Consider the following 19,711-nt stretch of genomic DNA (forward strand, 5'->3'; position numbering starts at 1 on the left):
CATTACACTATGGTGGTGTAGGGTATATAAAAACAATAGCATCAAGTAAATAAAACTAAGCCAGGAAGCATAATCAAGAGCTATTCATGGATTTGCAATTGCTTGGTAAAACTTGAAATCTATTATTTTGTGTTTGATGTTCTTCCTGTTAAGAATGTATTTTAATTTCGTTAAAAGCGTTTGCATTAGTTTTATTTGGTGTTAGTTGAAGAACAATAAAACAAAACTAATGCCATTTAAAATTTATATTTATTTATGTTTTATTGTGGAGGAAAAAATTGTTTTTTATTGTTATGTAAAAATTTAAATTTTTTTTATCTTAATCCATAATATTTAAAAAATCTCATCTATAGAGAGTAAACAATTTGACAAATTACTAGGGGGTTAACAATGAATACCATAAGCATTACATTTCAATGTGTTAAATACAATTTTTTATGCCCTACGCCACTTATCTTCACAGGTATCGTTAAGAGACCAATATGACCCAAATGTGCGTCTTAGTTCTAGTTCAGTTCTAGTTCAGTTCTAGTTCAGTTCTAGTTCAGTTCTAGTTCAGTTCTAGTTCAGTTCTAGTTCAGTTCTAGTTCAGTTCTAGTTCAGTTCTAGTTCAGTTCCAGTTCAGTTCTAGTTCAGTTCTAGTTTAGTTCTAGTTCAGTTCTAGTTCAGTTCTAGTTCAGTTCTAGTTCAGTTCTAGTTCAGTTCTTGTTCGCGATTATTCGTTCTTTAATTCGCGATACTTAGTACGATCGGAACACAATCGAACCTGCCAGGAACCCTAATGAGTAGGCTTCTTCATTTACCTGTAAGGTACTTTATAGTATGCCTTTCTTAAAAAATTTTCGTATGTCAACATCTTTCTGGTAGACAACGGAGAATCATTCATTACAAATTTTTAAGCCTTAAATATATTTATAGAATTTTATATATATTTTTTGCTCTTTTGAAATTTTTGATTGACATTTTAGTTTTCTGGTGTTATTGTTGCTGTCAACCCTGAAAGGAAGAAGGAAAGCCAAGAATAACAAATAGGTCACATATATGAAAATAGTTTTTTTAACACAATAACAAAAAAACTTGTGGTCAAAGTTAACATTAATCGTCTTTCGATTGGTCCAAGACAACATACAACATCATGAGATACTTTTTGAAAAAAAATGCTAAGGATATAATCATTTTAGTAGGCGCGTATATACCTTTGGCATAAATGTATGAATATATGTTTTACTTTGTCTATTTGTATGTCCGTCTGTTTAACAACAAAAAGTGTCACAGAAAATACCACCATCTACTCTTTTGTGGTTTAGAAAGTTATTTAAGTCTGAAAGCCTTTTCTATTTTTTTGTTATTGTTGTTGTTTATTTTATTGAGGCTTATTTTTGGAAAACATGAATTTTACCTTTTCCAAGAGCTTTGAATTTATTAGGAGACATTAAAGCAAATTGTAATGAATTTATCTTTTTGGATTTAAATTTGTTTTCTTTTGCCATAAATATAATCCTTAAATATTTGTAGGCTGTAGATAACAATAATAAATATTTAAATACCATAGAAGAAAAAAAATACTTATAATAACAATAATATTGGATTAATTTTATTTTAAATCTGGCATTATTTTGAAGTAATAGTATTTTAAAATAAATGTATTTTTGGTTTTATACATAGGATTTTTTAGATATGCTGGATTTTTTCCCACATACTTTGAGTGCAAATTAGTTTAGTAAAATATTATCTAAAATTTGTACAATAAATATTAAACTTTTCGTTGAATGTAATTTTGTTTTATTTATAATTTCGTGAATAACTCAGGAAATTAAAAGGTACAAAAGGGTAAATGAGGAATTTATAGGAAACGTTTACAGACCTTCCAATATAAACTAATGACATTTATCCCAACAAAATTAACTCAATAACTTTTCGCCTAGCGTAGGCTTTTCTAATTAAAGATTTTATTAAAAACAGATTTTAAATTTTAATACTTGTTTATTGCGATAAATATTTTTAGTTTGTTCTTTGGCAGTTTTTTCCAGCAAATCATTTTGGTAACAGAAATCAACCATTGAACTATTTATTAAAAGTTATTTAAGTACTTAATTAATTTTATATATGTTCGTTTACATTTGTATTTAACATACATTTATACATAGTTTATTGTTACCAAAAGCTAATTCCCATATTTAAGTTATATTAGGCCAGTCTGAAAAAAATATTTGTTTTGGATGGATCAATCTATATATTTAAAAGATCTGCGTTACTGACTGACTGATTCATCATCGCACAGTTCAAGCGTTTAAATTATTTGGAAATTATTTTTTGCTGGGTGGCTGAGAAGGGAGAGAGAAAGTGCCAACAGTATAAAAATAGGAAATTAATTTTTATTCAAATTTTTAACTAATTAAAAAAAAATTGCTAATTTACTCACAGAAAAGAAGCTTTTGGTGTATTATTTTGGAACTCCGGTGCTAAGGTATTTATGAAACCAAATTCGGTTAATAGTACTTGGTGAAAACATATTTTTTTCTTAGCAAATCAATGCAGATTGAATGTCTTTTGGTTTATGGTCTTTTGCAAAATTTATTCTCGAAAAAGTCTGTTTCTGAACAAAAAGGGAGAAAATTATTCTTTTTTATTTGTACTTTCCAGTATTGGTTCTTTTACGTTATTCCCCTTGTATGTTCTATAATATGAATTCAAAAAAACATGATTATTAAAGATACACAGTCCTTATTGAATAATTTTTTTTTATACCCTCCACCACCATCAGTGGTGATAGAGGGTATATATAACTTTGTCATTCTGTGTGTAACACCAAGAAATATTCATCTGAGACCCAACAAAGCATATACATATTCTTGGTCCTTATGAAATTCTGAGTCGATTTAGCTATGTCCGTCTGTCTGTCTGTCTGTCTGTCTGCCTAAAACACGCTCACGTTAAAACTAAGCCAAGGACATCAACCAAATTTACCGATATACTTATTGTTATCCTAAGCAGTTTGGTATTGAAAATGGGTCAAAATCGATTCACATCGGGAAAAGTTATGAATCAAAATTTGAAACAACCTCGAAAAAAATAAGCATTTTTTACACATTCTGATGTAATTTTCTCGAAAACTATGCAAGATAATTCCATAAAACTTGGAATACATTCGTTTCCATATAAGAGCTTAATCTCTGCGTAAAATCGGTCCACAATTTCACATACCTCCCATACAAAAGTACATATTCCCGGAAATTTGGTTTTTTGTTAATAACTTCCGTCGTTATGTCGATATCTTCACGAAATTTTAGAAATTAAAATTTTATGACAATAGAATTTATTCAGTGGAAAATTTTTTGGATAGGTCCATAATTGGTCATAGCTCCCATACAAAGTCCTTTTACGAAAATCTCTTAAACGCATATTACTTATTACCAAATAAAGCTATTGTTACATAATTTGTCAAAAATATTAGTTTTGTATACAAAAATTGTATTTCTCCTATACTAGGTCCAACCCCTAAAAGCGCTTTAACCGTATTTAAAGAGCATTATCAATTTGTGTTGAACAAGACACATACATACGTGCAAATTACTAAATTTATAATGTTCAATAAATCGTGGAATTGTAATAGATTTAACTTTTGGGTTTTTTTCTATTAAAGATATGAAAAAACTTATTTCTACAAATATTTGATCAATTAGAAAAGTAATAACATAGAAGTAGCTGGTGGAGGGTATTTACGATTCGGCACAGCCGAATATAGCACTCTAACTTGTTTAAATATATGGAGTGGATTTTACGGCAATATTTTTCATCTACTGGACGAAAAAAATAAGAACCCACCACTGCCAAACTATCTAACCTCTGACCATTGTTGCCCCGTTGCTTAACTTTCGAGATGTAAAACATCACTTCCGTTTACCAGCACGCAGACGAAATGGCCTTTGTTGAGTCGACAACAGCACGTAATTTATCAAATAAGCCAAGACATTGTTCTTACTCACAGGTGAGGCCCGCATACCCCTACATTCATTACGTAGGGGTAATTAATAATCTATTACCTTATTTTTAACACTTAGTTCCACAGTCACTCACTCTTCTGTAGGGTATCTGTTGTCTTCGGCAACAGTACCGAAATATTGACTTTACCTTACATTAGTCAGTTATCCGCCACTTACTCTTCGCGCGAATTTGGGTTTAAACCACAGCCACTACGTGGATCCCACAGAAAACTCAAGCAACAAGTCCTGTGAGCATTTTGCTACCCGTAGTACCAGATTATATAGTTTTCTGTATAGACCCCATGTCAAATCATACCAAAAACTAGCCGAGGAGTGGAGTGCCATTACCAGTGTATAGTCTCCGAATTTATTTCTTTATCACAGAGATGGGAAAGTATTTATGAATGTAAATAAATGCGATTTTTTTTTTTTTTTTTAAATTATGTTGAAGGGTATATAAGATTCGGCACAACCGAATGTAGCACTCTAACTTGTTAAGAATTAGTTTGGTCCGAACAGAAACATTAAGTATTAAAATTTTTTATGTATTTGTTATGTCTGAAATCATAATAATCGATCTGAAATTTGTCATAGCCCCCATACAAACAAACCCGGCAAAAACGTACAGTGAAGATTAATGATTAGAAAAGATAAAAATGCACTTTTAAGTTCTATTTGTTGGCATTTTAACTCATTATATAATATATTATTTAACTCATTATATTTACAGAAAACCTATTTTATTACTGTGTGTGTGTTAAAAGCAGTAGCCTAAGACGTATCGATGTTACTCCAAGATTTTGTAGATATATATTATATAAACAGAAATCATAAAACCAACGTATGACTCATATATAAGGCCTTCTTCCGGAAATCACTTAAACTAATTAAAAAACAAGTAATATTTCGATATTCGGCTGTGCCGAATCTTATATACCCTTTACCAAGTTTGTTTTAAAAAACAGTTTTTATTTATTTTGTATCTCTGCACACATGTCACACATAACATACACACAAACAAATATAAACTATAGCAGAAATAAATATTAACCGTTGTACTGTAATACCACCGTCAAACTGTACTACCGCCCTCAAACAAATATTAGCTGTATTACCAACATATTACTGCTTTATCTCCTTGTTCTTGTTATACCCACTTACCTTCGTGAGAACAGAACAGCATACAAACATACAAAAAAAATAATAAAACCAAATACATCTCCACACTACATGTGCGTGTGCATCTTTATTCAATTAACAGTGTTGTTGTTGCTTTTTAACAAAGCAGGTGAAGGGTATAATAAAGATATCGGTATTATATTTGACATTAATACGAATCAAACCATAACTGATCATAGCTCACAGGCGTACTACCGAAAATTAATAAATGTAAATACTTCATTGAGGTCGCTATACAACAGGTCCACTTACGATAATTATTTAATTTCACATATTAATTAATGTTAATGATTGATTAGTCATTGTTCTAAATAATGATAAAATTCAACAAAAATATATTTTGCATATATAGAAAACATTCGCCTAAATTATTTGGATCATGCCGTTTTTGATCAAAATTAATTCAAAATTAATGCAATACCCTCATTGTGGATGCAAAATTTAAACAAAATTTCATATTCGTCGTAGCCGATTAGAGCCCTATACTTGCCTTTTTATTCTCAAAGGATCCATATGAAGTTGTACTCAAGAGCCTAACATATATTAAAATATGGATGTATTAAAAAAAACCGGCTAGGATAGAGCAGAACCTTCCATAACAAATGTATTTTCTAGGGCAGTTCTACTAAAAATAATACTAATACACATACATATGTATCATTAATGCATATGGTATTTGCTGTATCCATAAGTTTACTCTAATATAATTTAGTTTGCATGAATTTATTTGGTAGTATTTAGTAAATAATAACCTTTTAAATAATTTACCACCTAATAATGTAAAAGCGTTAATTACCTTTAATTAAACGCCTTTACCACATTTACAATACAAACTCACACAAACTCACACTAGTACTTTATAGGATTTTACTAAAATCTATATAGTATTTATAATTATTTACGTGTAGGCAAACATGTATACGTGTATTTATGTGCGTTATTAATAACGGCAATAGATTGGTTCCTTAATGATTGAATAAAAAAATCAAGGGACTTATGAATAACATTTTGAAAATATGTAGATAAAATATGTAGATATAATACATTTGAACCATGCTAATATAATAAATATATATTGATGCTAATGTATTATGTTAACGTATTGAATTTTGGATTTTCGTTTTTTGTATTTCAACCATAGCATAAACCTTAATACATATACACATATGTACATACATATATACAAAATTCTAAGCATTTTGAAAGGCATGAGTTTAATAGCTTCCGAAATACCACAATTATTTACACATGATGCGGTGGTCAATTGAAGCATATAAATTTTAGGTATTTTACTCTCAAACCCACTACTGATTAGAGAAAGTATTTTCATTAAACAAAAACCGAATAAAAACACTAACTACAGTTACAAAAAGACCCTCATACTAAACTAATGTTGATAATAACATGGTTTATTAAACAAGACAAAATATTACAGATAAACTAACACACTCTTATGCTCTTACCCAAAAACCGGAAACTAATGAAAACAGTAAACATTACGCTTGTTTATTTAATATTGTATAAAAACCATTACAAAAACAACAGCAAAAAACACACACACACACACACTGACTAACATACAAAAATTAAACTAAGCCAAAACCTCATTTCATTTTAGCCTTTATATGGTTGAAATACTATTTAAGTCAATAATCATCAAACAAACAGCTTTTATGTTATTTAGAAATTAAAAGTGAAACACTAACCATGAAAAAAAACACACACACACAAAAAAATTAAATATAAAAGTTAATTAGGATCAAATGCCACATTAAAGGTAGATACTTGATATGCTAATTAAATTAATGTAAATTGGTTATAAGGTGTCAATCATTGTTTAAATAGAATAATTTAATTTAAATGTTTGTATATATGTATATAATGGTTATCCATATGTTAAATATTAGAGTGTTGCCAAAAATTTAAGCGTATGAGTTTTTATACACACCATCAAAAATATGGGGGTATATTCATTTTGTCATTTCGCGTGAAACACATAAAAATATTATTCATACACCAAAGACCTCATAAGACCTCTAAGACGATCTAACTATGTCCGTCTGTCTGTTTTTGATACGATAGCGTTTACAAAAGAAAAATTTTCCCAAAATATTCTTTATTGATCAAAAATGTTTGATATTGAAAATGGATAAATTTGGTCAACGATTTCACATAGCTCCCAAATATTTATAAATTCGTTAAAGCAAATGCGACAAAATCAGGTCAGTTTTTTGTATCCTAAAAAAAAAATGCTGAATTATGGTGGACATAGGATTATAAATGGACCTACCCTCCATATATGGATCCCTTAAAAAATGTTGTGTTGGCTTAAAAATAACTTTTCAGCAATATAATTCGACAAAAGCAAGTTTTTTTGCCACCGAAATTTTTAGACCAAATTTATGACTTTAAAGCTAATTTTCGGCTTCAAAATAACTATAAGGCGACAAAAGTCAACATAAACAAGTTTTGTATGACCCCAAATATTTCTACAAAGTTTTTTGGGGATCAGTCCATATTTAAGCCTACCTCCATATAAGGTCCTAATTAGGAAATTACTTTAGTTACTTTTTCCCGGAATATGAACATTTGTATGGGAGGTATATGAAGTTGAGGACCGATTCCGCTAATTTTAAAATACTTTAACACAGAAACAAGAGTGTATAGTGAATTTACTACATTAATCGGTGTAAACAAATGTAAATTTTCAGTTTTTTTATACCCTTCACCTTCGTGAGAAGGGTATATATAAGTTTGTCATTTCGTTTGTAATTTCTATAATATAATTTTCCGACCCTATAAAGTATATATATTCTGGATCCTTGTAGATAGCGGAGTCGATTAAGCCATGTCCGTCTGTATGTCCGTCTGTCTGTCTGTCTGTCTGTCTGTCCGTCTGTCTGTCCGTCTGTCCGTCTGTCCGTCTGTCTGTCCGTCTGTTGAAATCAGTTTTTAGAGATCCCCAGATATCGGCGAGATCTGAATCTTCAATAATTTAGTTAGACATGCTTTCGAGAAGATCGCTATTTAAAATCAGCAAAATCGGTTTATAAATAACGGAGATATGAGCAAAAATCCGAGACAACCTCTGAAAATTTCATCAAAAAAGCCAAATTTTTTTCATACTTTGTTAAAAAAGCAACAACAACACTGTGAATTGGATAAAGATGTACATGTGCGTGTATATGTATTTTATTTTACTCAGCTGTGTATTTCTTTATGTTTGGATGCTGTTGGCGTCATTGAGTTGTATATTTTGTTTTTGTAAATTCTGTTCGTATATGTAGAAGTCGGTTGGTTTTATTGCGTTGTTTATTTTGTTTTTGTTTTTCTGTGTTTTTAGTTATGTGTGTTTAGATGTCTGTTGTTTTAGATGCCTTGTGAATTTTGTGTTTTATTTCGTTTAGCGTTGTTGTTGTTCATTTTGATTTTCTTTTGGTGTAATAATAATGTAGACGGGAAAATTTTAAAATTTATAAAACTAATATGTTTAAAATACACTATGGTGAGGGTATATAAGATTCGGCACAGCCGATTATAGCACTCTTATTTGTTTTTTTTTTTTAATTTTGATTCATAACTCTTCCCGATGATTTTGCTCCTTTTCAATATCAAACAATATAGGAAAGTGAATAACATTTTGGGTGAATTTGTTAAAATTCACCCAAAATATTTAATCGTGAGCGTGTATTACAAAGACAGACGGACATAGCTAAATCGACTCAGAATTTGATTAGAACCCAGAATATATATACTTTATTGGGTCTCAATATTTCTTGGTGTTACACACGGATTGACAAAAAAGTTATATATCTATCACCACTGGTGGTAGCGTAGGGTATAAAAAGGAACTGAAAACTTCCTACTAACTTTGAATTTGTCCATATATAAACCTATTCCTCATATAAAATAATTTAACTCTCATTAGAATACAGCGATAAAATTCGAAACCAATAACTGTTGTATAGACATGATAATTAAATAATTGACACAACCACGCATAGAAAACCAGAATTGTCTGATTTTTAACAATAGAATGGACAGATATTCAGACAAATAGATAAACGACTTATAATATCATAAGGAACAAGAAAATACGTTGTAGTTGAATATTTTTCAAACTTATCTACACTCTCTTTAACCACTGATGTATTCATAATATTACTGTGGAATATTGCTTAATGTTGTAAGTAAATAACTAAAAGACCATTTACTTTAGAAAACAAAGAAATAATAATCTTGGAAACTGAATAAGAGATGGCCAATATTATGGTTAAATGTTTTAAAAATAGAAATAAAAAATTGTCGGTCCTTGAAGGTCTAGACTATAAAGTACATAAGGTTAAACATTCTAATCAAATCTTTCTTAAAAGTTTTTAACCGATATTGCAACTGAATGCCAGGCGTTGTCATATAACGCATTCATATCTAGCCGCATATTCTAGGCGCTTTCCCACCATTTTGCGGTTTAAACTTATAACTTCCAGGTCCCCTAGTATGCTCTGAATCAATGTCAATAGCTCATAAAAGAAAGGAAGTCTTAGGTTACACCAAATGCAGATCAATATCTTAGGATCATGCATACCAAAAGAACATTTAATAGTCATGAAAACTGGAGAAGAGTTGGACAACATCATCCTAAGACATTCTGTCTAGACTATAAAGAGTATAACGTAAATTTTCATAATGTAAATAATAAAAAGTTTTTAAACAATATTGCAACATTAGGCAGAGCTGTCATGATTAAACATTACGCATTCATATCCGGCTGCATATTCTAGGCGTTTTCGGTCATTGCTAGCTTCAAACGAATAATTTACCTTCGATGAAGGTCCCCTAAGATGCTGTGGACAGATGTCAACAACGTATAAAAGATATGAAGTTTTTAGGTCCCACCAAATACAGATCATTATCTTAGGGTCATGCCTTAATGGCTTTGGCATTGGTTGGCTTTATCTAGCAGCAGGATAAATAAGAGCTTCTTATGGACATTGTTTAGTTTTCAATAAAACTCTGGATACTGTTGAGTTTTAAAAAGAGCACACTGAGTGGAACACAAAAATTAATAAATCAAAAAATATACAAATCTGGAAAACCCATATAAAGTTCCATAAGGCATAGAGTTCAGATTTCTGATTATGATTTTAGTTCAAGTTTTGCTTAAAGGAACATAGTGGTTAATGTGTCGAGTGCCTCAGTACCGCAATATCTGCCTTTATATTAAGATAAAACTTTAAATGTACTATTACTAACTGCAAAAGTTATAATAAAATACTGTGATCTAAAGAGTTGTCACAACAACCAGTCGCTAAAACAGCAGCAGAAATAGGAGATGACCTTTTAGTTAAATTTCTTTTACAGTTGTTTGTTCTTCTCACAGTAACAATAGTAAATATTTATTTAAACATCAACATCATAAAAAACATGGCGCAGGCCATAGCTAAACTATATAAACCATTCAAAGGATAGTTGATGGTGATGATGTTGTTTGCAACAAATTTCAAATTGTTTAAATTTACTAACGACAAAGAAATTAACATGCAGCGAGCCATAGATAAATTACCACCGCAAGTTAAAATACAAAAAGAAAACTGAAAAAAACAAATAACGAGCCATAAAACCATAGAAAACAAAGATGTACAGCTAGCAAACCTCAAGGGAGAAAGATAGTAGATGGACTGAATAGAATAAATATGCATAAACCTGCTTTTGTTGACAGTCAACAATTGTGACAATATATAAAAGAAGAAAAAGAAAGAACAAAAAAATAGAGAAGAACCGAAACGAAACAGGAGATTTATGTATAAATTTATGGTTCGCAAACAATACAACATAATTGTGAAAATAAAAATTCGTTATTTTGTTTCATTTTTTTATTTCTTATTTTTTTTTGGCAATTCGTTAGGGACAGTAAGATGTGAAGAATTATGACCATAAGGAATTTAAATAACATATAGTTTCTAATAATAAATGAAAAACTTTTATACAAAATTTCAATTTGTAATACAGTTAATCGTATTTTTATTTAAATTATTTGCTTTTACATAGGATTTATAAATTAACTTTAATTTCAATTCAGGAATTTAAACTTATCAGTAATAAATATTAAAACAAATAATTAATTATCACTCACACTACATTTAATCGTAATTTGAATTTTATTTATTGATTCTACAAAGAAACAAGTGGAATGCCGAATCTTAAATACCCTCCACCAGCTACTTTTATATTAACACTTTTCTAATTGATGAAATATTTGTAGAAATGAGTTTTCTAATGACTTCAATAGTAAAATTCCAAGATTTAAATCTATTAAAACTCCAAGATATATTGACCATTAAAAACGCCATTTTCTTTATATTTTTATAGTGTGTAGCGATATTTAGAAATTTGCGTGTATGCATGTGTGTGAAAGATTTAAGGATTTTTAAAATACATATACATTTTGTTCTACACAAATTGATAATGCAACTAGTTAAATACGGTTAAAGCGTTTTTAGGGGCTTGACCTAGTATTGACCTAGTATGACCAATTATGGACCGATCGTAAAAGATTCTTTAAGCTGTTCTGTTCAAAAAAGCTTTAGTTTAACAAGTAACAAGTAATGTGTGAAACCTTGTATGGGACTGACCGCACCCATGTTATGAACCGATCGTGAAAAAATCTTGAAATAGTTTTTTTGTATACAAAACTAATATTTGTGCTAAATTTCGTATCAATAGCATTTTTTTGGTAATGAATAATGTAATGTCCAATTATGTATATAAAGACAAACCTTCAAAATTCTGTATCTATAACATTATTTGGTAATAAATATTGTGAATCTAAGTGATTTTCTGGATCTAGTATGAGAGCTATCACCAAATATGGACAAAACAATTTTATAATGTAATTTTTGTATAAAAGGCCAATATTTTTGCTAAATATTGGATATCAATATTTGGTTATGACTTATGTGCGTTTTTTCTGATTTTCTGGAGAGAACGTTGTATGGAATCTATAATCAAGAATGGACCGATCGTGAGAAAATTTTGAAATAACATTTTGTACACATAAATGTTATTTCAAAATTTTATACCAAATATTTTATGCGTATCACTATTTGGTTATGAGTTATGAGCCTTTAAGTGTTTTTCTAAAAGAGACCTTGTATGGGAGCTATGAAAAAAATTTCACAATATCATTGAGTTATGTACGTTTAAGTTATTTTTTAAGGAGGGGGCCTTCTATTAATTCAACAATTTAAACGTATGAGTAATAAATATTACAAAAAATAATTAAATAACAATCATACGCACCAGAAAGTTAGTAGTCCAATAATATATTCCATAATTATGTATATTATATTAATATTGATTTTGATCTTTGTGTTTGCTGAATGTTGGATGGTAATGCAGCATATACGAATCTTACCTGCCCATACTTACACCTATAGTGAGTTCATCGGATTTTGTTTTTATAGGTGTGTCGAATAAATGAGAAGTGGGATAGGTTGAATGTTGATTGATGGAAGGTTTCTTATATAAGTGATACCAATGAATTTTCCTTTTGTATGTTCGTAGCAGATTTACTACACTGTGACTAAGAAGAAAGTCCTTCGTATTTCGGTCTACCAAATACGTCTCTAGAATTCAACAAAGATCATTCCATCTGTGTGTTTGTAAACGGTAGTTATGTTTTCAATCTCGAAGGTTATGCAGGGGACAGCAATAGCCAGAGATTAAATAGTTCGAATACTTAAACAAAGTGCTTGTACATGGGCCGCAGAACCATGGGTGAAAAACCACATTGATATAAGGTCGACACACCAGGTGTTTACGTAGAACTCTTATTCATCCTTAGGCTTTTATATGATATAGATAGTATAATAGTTGTGCAATCTTTTATTATTTACATCATTATGTTACACTCTCAATATTGTGATACACATTTTAATTTTCAAAGTTTTAAAATTTAGTTTGAAGTTTAATTAAAAACCATTGAATTGGTCAAACTATTTATGTACAGAATTTTTGCTGCAAAAATTCAAATAGTAACATGTTTAATTACAAGTCTATAGTTTATCCATAGTTTATGTTTTCTAATGAAAAATCATCGTACTTATTCAGCTGTTAAATAAAAGGAAGTTTATCTGAAGGCTATGTCTTTTGGCTTTTAAGTCAGTTTAACAGAAATAGCTAAAACAATAACAAAACGAATACGACCACAATAACAACAACAAAACACAGTGTAAACCACACTTACAAGCCAAGTGCCAATTAATGCTGTTTGCCTGTCACACATCATCGAACTTTATGAACAATCAACATGTCAACGCCAGTATAAAATGTTTGTATATTTACAAATACACATGCATATATACATACATATAGTATAGTATCAGTAGATAAATAAATTTACATGTATGTCTTTATATGCTGGTGAGTTAAAAATAAAAAGGTAGAAACAAACATTTTTCAAACGGGCCTTAAGATTTTTATTTTTCTAGGATGAAATAAATAAATTTCTTTAAAAATGTTGGCACCAACTTCCTGTAATCAATATGATTTATTTTATTCAAATACATAAATTATTATATAAGGCCTTCCCTCAAAGTCCTATCATGTTAACACCATTGAAATGTAAGGCCTTTATATTGGCCTAATCATCTTTATCATCAACCCCAGTATCTATCAATAACATGCACTCGCAAAAACTACATATATATACATACATACAAGTACAAACATTTATGTCTAGTGTCATGTAACAATCATTTTACATGCATTAATACAAACGTAGTGGCGTTGCAATTTTTAATACACACATTTATACAACATATAACTACAACATTCCAACAACTGTTGCAACATAGTTTTTACTATGTTTAGTTTTCTATAAAAGCTTCGCGAATTGACAGGATAAAAAGAAGTTTAGATAGAAAAGGTTGAGTAAGAAAAAACATTATTGTATGAGAAATTTCTATAAAAATATTGAACACCAAAAAATGCAATGAAAAATATTAGGTTGCCTCAAAATAATACTCACAAAATTTTAAAATTTCGCTCTTATATGTATTTGCATTTATAATATTTTATAAATATCGATGACGATGTAAAATTTAATTAACTTAAACAGATTTCCTGCTTTTAGAAATCAAATGTATTTTTCAATTGCTTCTCTACATTTTAGAGGGGGACAAACGAAGAGAAAAAAGTAATTTCAATAATTCAGTAAACTCTTCACTAAGAATACCGATAATGCCTGAGTGCCCTGATATCCGTATGATATGCTGAGCTTATCACTAAAATAGTATTTAGCTCTCTTACTGTCAAATAGGTTCTTAGATGATAACTTCTCAATAGAAACCTCCCTAAATGCTTTTAGGCTGTCAGAAAATATGTAAACTTCTGTTGACATCATATCAATATATTTATTTTCATTTACCTTATGATTAGAAAAACATTTGAATATATTGGTTTCTGGGTTTTCAATGTAGATCGCAAGACGCGTTTTCTATACCCTTCACCTTTGTAAGAAGGGTATGACTGTCGAGTTTTTTTAATGCGAGCACCTGCCTTAACGGCCTTAACTCACTGGGTAGACGTGAGAACGGTCTACCATCGCCCCTTTGTTCTTCAATGAAGAACTCAGGTGGCAATTTTTGTACATTGGCTTTGACCGATCCATGCACAAGTACTTTGGTGGAGTACTCGAGCTATCTAATCTCTAACCATTGGATGGCCTCTGTTGATTCGGCAACAGCACCTAGAGACGTAACCGATGGACCGAAGTACGATCCATCAATAGACATTGTTCTTACTCACAGGGACCGACTGTGGTAATTCTGATATGAACAGAGTATACTCTGAACATATCTGGACAAGGAAGAAAAATTCAATGGTATCAAATGTATATGCTACTTTTCATCCATCATCATTCAATCCATCACACATCTCATTTATACGACACATTTATTATAGGTAGACGGGTGGGTGAGGTCCGCCATACCCTACATTCATCCCGTACCATAAACAATTAATACCAACTCATTTCCAACGCTTAGTCCCACAGTCACTCCTCTGTGAGGTATCTGTTGCTTCCGGCAACAGCACCGAACTTATCGCGTAATATTGACTATTATCATGCATCAGTCGTTCCCAGCGAATTTGGGTTTAAACCAAAGCCACTACGTGGATCCCGAAGGAACTCAACCAACTGAAAAGCCAGGAGCAACTGGCCACGAGTAGTACCACATTATGCGGTGCTCTGACCTCTGGCAAACTATGCAAGGACTAAGCCAAGCAGTAGACTGTAACCAATTTTTCAGTCCCAGCCAGACTGGCGGCCGGAAGGGTATATATAAGTTTGACATTCCGTTTTTAATTTCTATAATATTATTTTCCGATCATATAAAGTATATATATTCTGGATTCTTATAGATAGCGGAGACGATTAAGCCATGTCTGTCTGTTTGTCCGTCTGCTTGTATGTTTGTGGAAATTAGTTTTTAAAAGACCCCAGATATCGGCGAGGTCCAAATCTTCTGTTAGACATGCTTTTGGGAAGATCGCTACTTAAAATCAGCAAAATCGGTCCATAAATAAAGGAGATATGAGCAAAAATACGAGACAACATCTGAAAATTTCATCAAAAATTGCGATTTTTTATTCATGCTCAAGCAGAAATTGCAAAAAAAAAACGAAAACAAAATCACACGGAAATTTTTGTTATGTACTCTTGTTTATAAAAACAAGGCAGAGCGAGAGCAGCACTAGTGTGTTGTTATTGGCTAGAAACATGAAATTATGTATGTGAAGCCTAGCTTAAGTTAGAAGCCATAAAAGGGAGCTTTTTGTACGTTTTCATTTTTCAATATGTACTTTTTGAATTTTCTATAATATTGAACCTAGAAATATGACATTAAGTATGTAAAGGTGAAAAATCCATAAAAGGGTAAATTTAGGTACTTTTTCGCTTTTAAAAGGTACTTTTTGAATATTCTATAATATTGATTCTAGGGACATGAAATTAAGTATGTAGAGTCTGAATTACGTGAGAACCCATAAAAGGGAACTTTTTGGTACTTTTTTGTTTTTCAAAAGGTACTTTTTGATTTTTTTATAATAATGAACTTAGAAACATGAAATTAAGTTTGTAGAGCCCGGATTAGACGAGAACAAATCAATGGGGATTTTTTGATACTTTTTCGTTCTACAAAAGGTACTTTTTTAATTTTCTATAATATTGAACCGAGAAATATGAAATCATGTATGTAGAGTCGGCACAGACGAATATAGAACTCTTACTTGCAAACCGCACAGGTTTGCTTATTGATTAAGATCTTCTATGCTTCACTGTTCTAGTAACGATTTATCCTTTGACACATACCAACAATGGATTATTGTGCACAAATACTTTTCATGTTTTTAGCTTCAATTGAACTATTTATTTTAGGGTATGTATGGGAAATAGTTTTAAATTTCTAACTTAAATAACCATTATCAAGCTCACAGCGAAACGAAAGGTAAATTGTATTAACATACATATGTATGAAAATTAAGTCTAATCATCTATATTTCCTACAGAAATTTAATATTTTAATAGTTATCTAAATGAATTTTGCAACAAATATTTAAATATTTGCCAACTTAGATATCTAACAAATTGATTGATTTTTAATCTAAGCTTTGAAAAGATAAACTAAAACTCTATTTATACCATTGTCTACCTTTTGAATTTATACCTCAAAAACTCAAACTATTTGGATATTTAAAATAATTGCCTTTGAAATAAAAATGTATATGTATATGTTTGACACAAAACTCTAAAAATAATAATAACTGTTTTTCTCTAATAAGAAAGCATATTATTGTTTACTGCTTCATACAATTTATAAGGACATAAATGTTACCATTGAAATAATTTTTTTTAAAATTGTACATTTTTAAAGTTAAAAGAATTTATTAAAGTCTAAATAGTAGTTACTTTTAATTTCATATACATATCAATATATAGTATGCACATACATATGTATATATTACATACACATGTGCATGCGTATGATTTATTTATGTTAGCATACACAATTTTTGTGTCCCCTAAAAGCAGTGGAGTAAAAAAATTTAAAGAAAAACTTTTGTTTCCATTTATTTACTCATTAAATATCAGTCATCATTGTAAATGTAGTATTTGTTTTGCTTTTATGCTCGGTACCGCTATAATTGGGAAGGTATTATGCGTTTTTGTTGAAATTTGTAATGCATATACCTTTTTAAACAGTGTAGTATAATACTATATAGTCATAGAAGTGTACGTACGGGATCATGCTAATGCAATAGAAACGGTCGGCATATCTGCAAGCTTATCAATATCATTGCCTACAAGATAATTAGGTACTCACAGAAAAAAGATCGATCGGAAATCGGTTACAATAACAAATAATCATTAACTGTAATAGAATATTAATTACTGTTATTTTGTTTAATTTTCCTACAGGAATCACAAACGTCGTGTTGTGTGGAAAAGTTCCTAACTTTAAATAAGTATGTGTTAGTAACAAAAATTTATATGTATTGGTGCATTCTAAACACTCATAGTTTTATAAAAAAGTCAATAATTTAAAAAAAAGTATTTTTTAGTTTAGGAAAATCAAACAAAATTTTGTGTGAAAAGTGAGATAAAATTATTTAAAAAAATTACAGATTTTTTGTGCACAACCGTAATTTCGATTATGGCAATTCATTTATGAGATAGTATGTGGAATCGACTGAATTCGATTGGAAACAAATTCGGTTGTGACAATGAATCTGTTTTCTCTGTGTAGTTAATAAGCTAGTTATTTAGTTAGTTAGTTAGTTAGTTAGTTAGTTAGTTAGTTAGTTAGTTAGTTAGTTAGTTAGTTAGTTAGTTAGTTAGTTAGTTAGTTAGTTAGTTAGTTAGTTAGTTTGTTAGTTAGTTAGTTAGTTAGTTAGTTAGTTAGTTAGTTAGTTAGTTAGTTAGTTAGTTAGTTAGTTAGGTAGTTAGTTAGTTAGTTAGTTAGTTAGTTAGTTCGACAAGTATTAGAGGGTTATGTATTCGGACATGCCTTTCCTTCCTGCTTCACTTTATTTCATTCTTAAAAAGTACATTTGAATATAAGTGGATTTGCGTGTGTGTGTCTATACTTCTGCTATTCAAATGTAGATATATCAATATATGTTCATATAAATTTTTGTTTAAGATATCGCTCATTCACTACGAAACAGGTTAAACTAAGTTTTCCTAAAAACATTCGATATGTTTTTATTCACAAATTATTGCCAGAAGAAAATTAGATTTTGGTGTAAAGCTCAAAACTAACTTTCATATTTTACTTATATTTAATAAATAAAACAATTCCCTTTTAAAAATTTTATGTTTTTTATGTTTTCTTTTAAAATACATACATATGTAAGTAACATGTTAAATATAATAATAATGGCATATTATAGTAAATAAGCGATATGTTTTTTTACATGTTCTTTTCTTTTTGTCTTTACTCTAACACTCAAGTGGAAAATTACACCAGTTATTGCTAATAATGTAAATACACATTACATGCTAACTAAAGTAACAACCAAAAAGCACAACAGAAATGAAAAACTCTACTAAACATATAATACAATAACAAAAACAAACAATACTACTTTCTCTTACTCCTTTGCCAACACTCACCCTTAAACATACTTCAGTGACAACAGGAATCCAAAGTTAAAAATATCCTATACAAATTATTGTTGGTTGTGTTAAAGTTGACAACAACATCAACATTAAGAGTAACAATAATGACATCGACATCATCATGATCATCATCATTGTAGTCATTATTTCATCATCATTTCATTATAAGCATGCGATGATGTTTTGATTATTTTGATTTTTTTATATTCTGTTTTTATTTTTATGGTAAATAGGAAACACATTTCGTAATATTTTATTTTTTGTTTTCTTTGTTTGTTTCCTAATTTTCAGCAAACATGATTTGTAAAAGATAAAGTTGTTAACTAATATGACAAGGATTAATGATTTCAAATTATGATTTTAATAAAACCGTAATGTGATAAGATGGAAATGAATATGCCAAATAATACAAATCAAATAAAAAATATGAAAAATGTAAGGAAATACAAAAATTGTATTTTAAATTTTATGGAAATGTGAATAAAGTTATGAGAAAATTTGCATTTTTTTATACCCTACACCACGATAGGGGGAGGGTATTATGTGTTTGTGCTGAAGTTTGTAACACCCAAAAATATTGGTCCTAGACCCACCTTAAAGTATACCAATCGCCTCAGAATCACTTTCAGAGCTGATTTAGCTATGTCCGTCCGTCTGTCTGTGTTTCCATGTAAACCTTGTGCGCACGCTACAGGTCGCAATTTTCAAAATAATTTGATGAAATTTGGCACATACTCTTTTTTGGTTTAAGGACAATCGCTATTGAAAATTGTTGAAATCGGTTCATTATTTCTCCTAGCCCCATACAACCGTACCCACCGAATCGGGCCTTTAGGCTCATAATTACGTTAAATGTTTTATAATGTCA

This window comes from Lucilia cuprina, chromosome 2, assembly GCF_022045245.1.
Source record: "Lucilia cuprina isolate Lc7/37 chromosome 2, ASM2204524v1, whole genome shotgun sequence".
Lineage (NCBI taxonomy): Eukaryota > Metazoa > Arthropoda > Insecta > Diptera > Calliphoridae > Lucilia > Lucilia cuprina.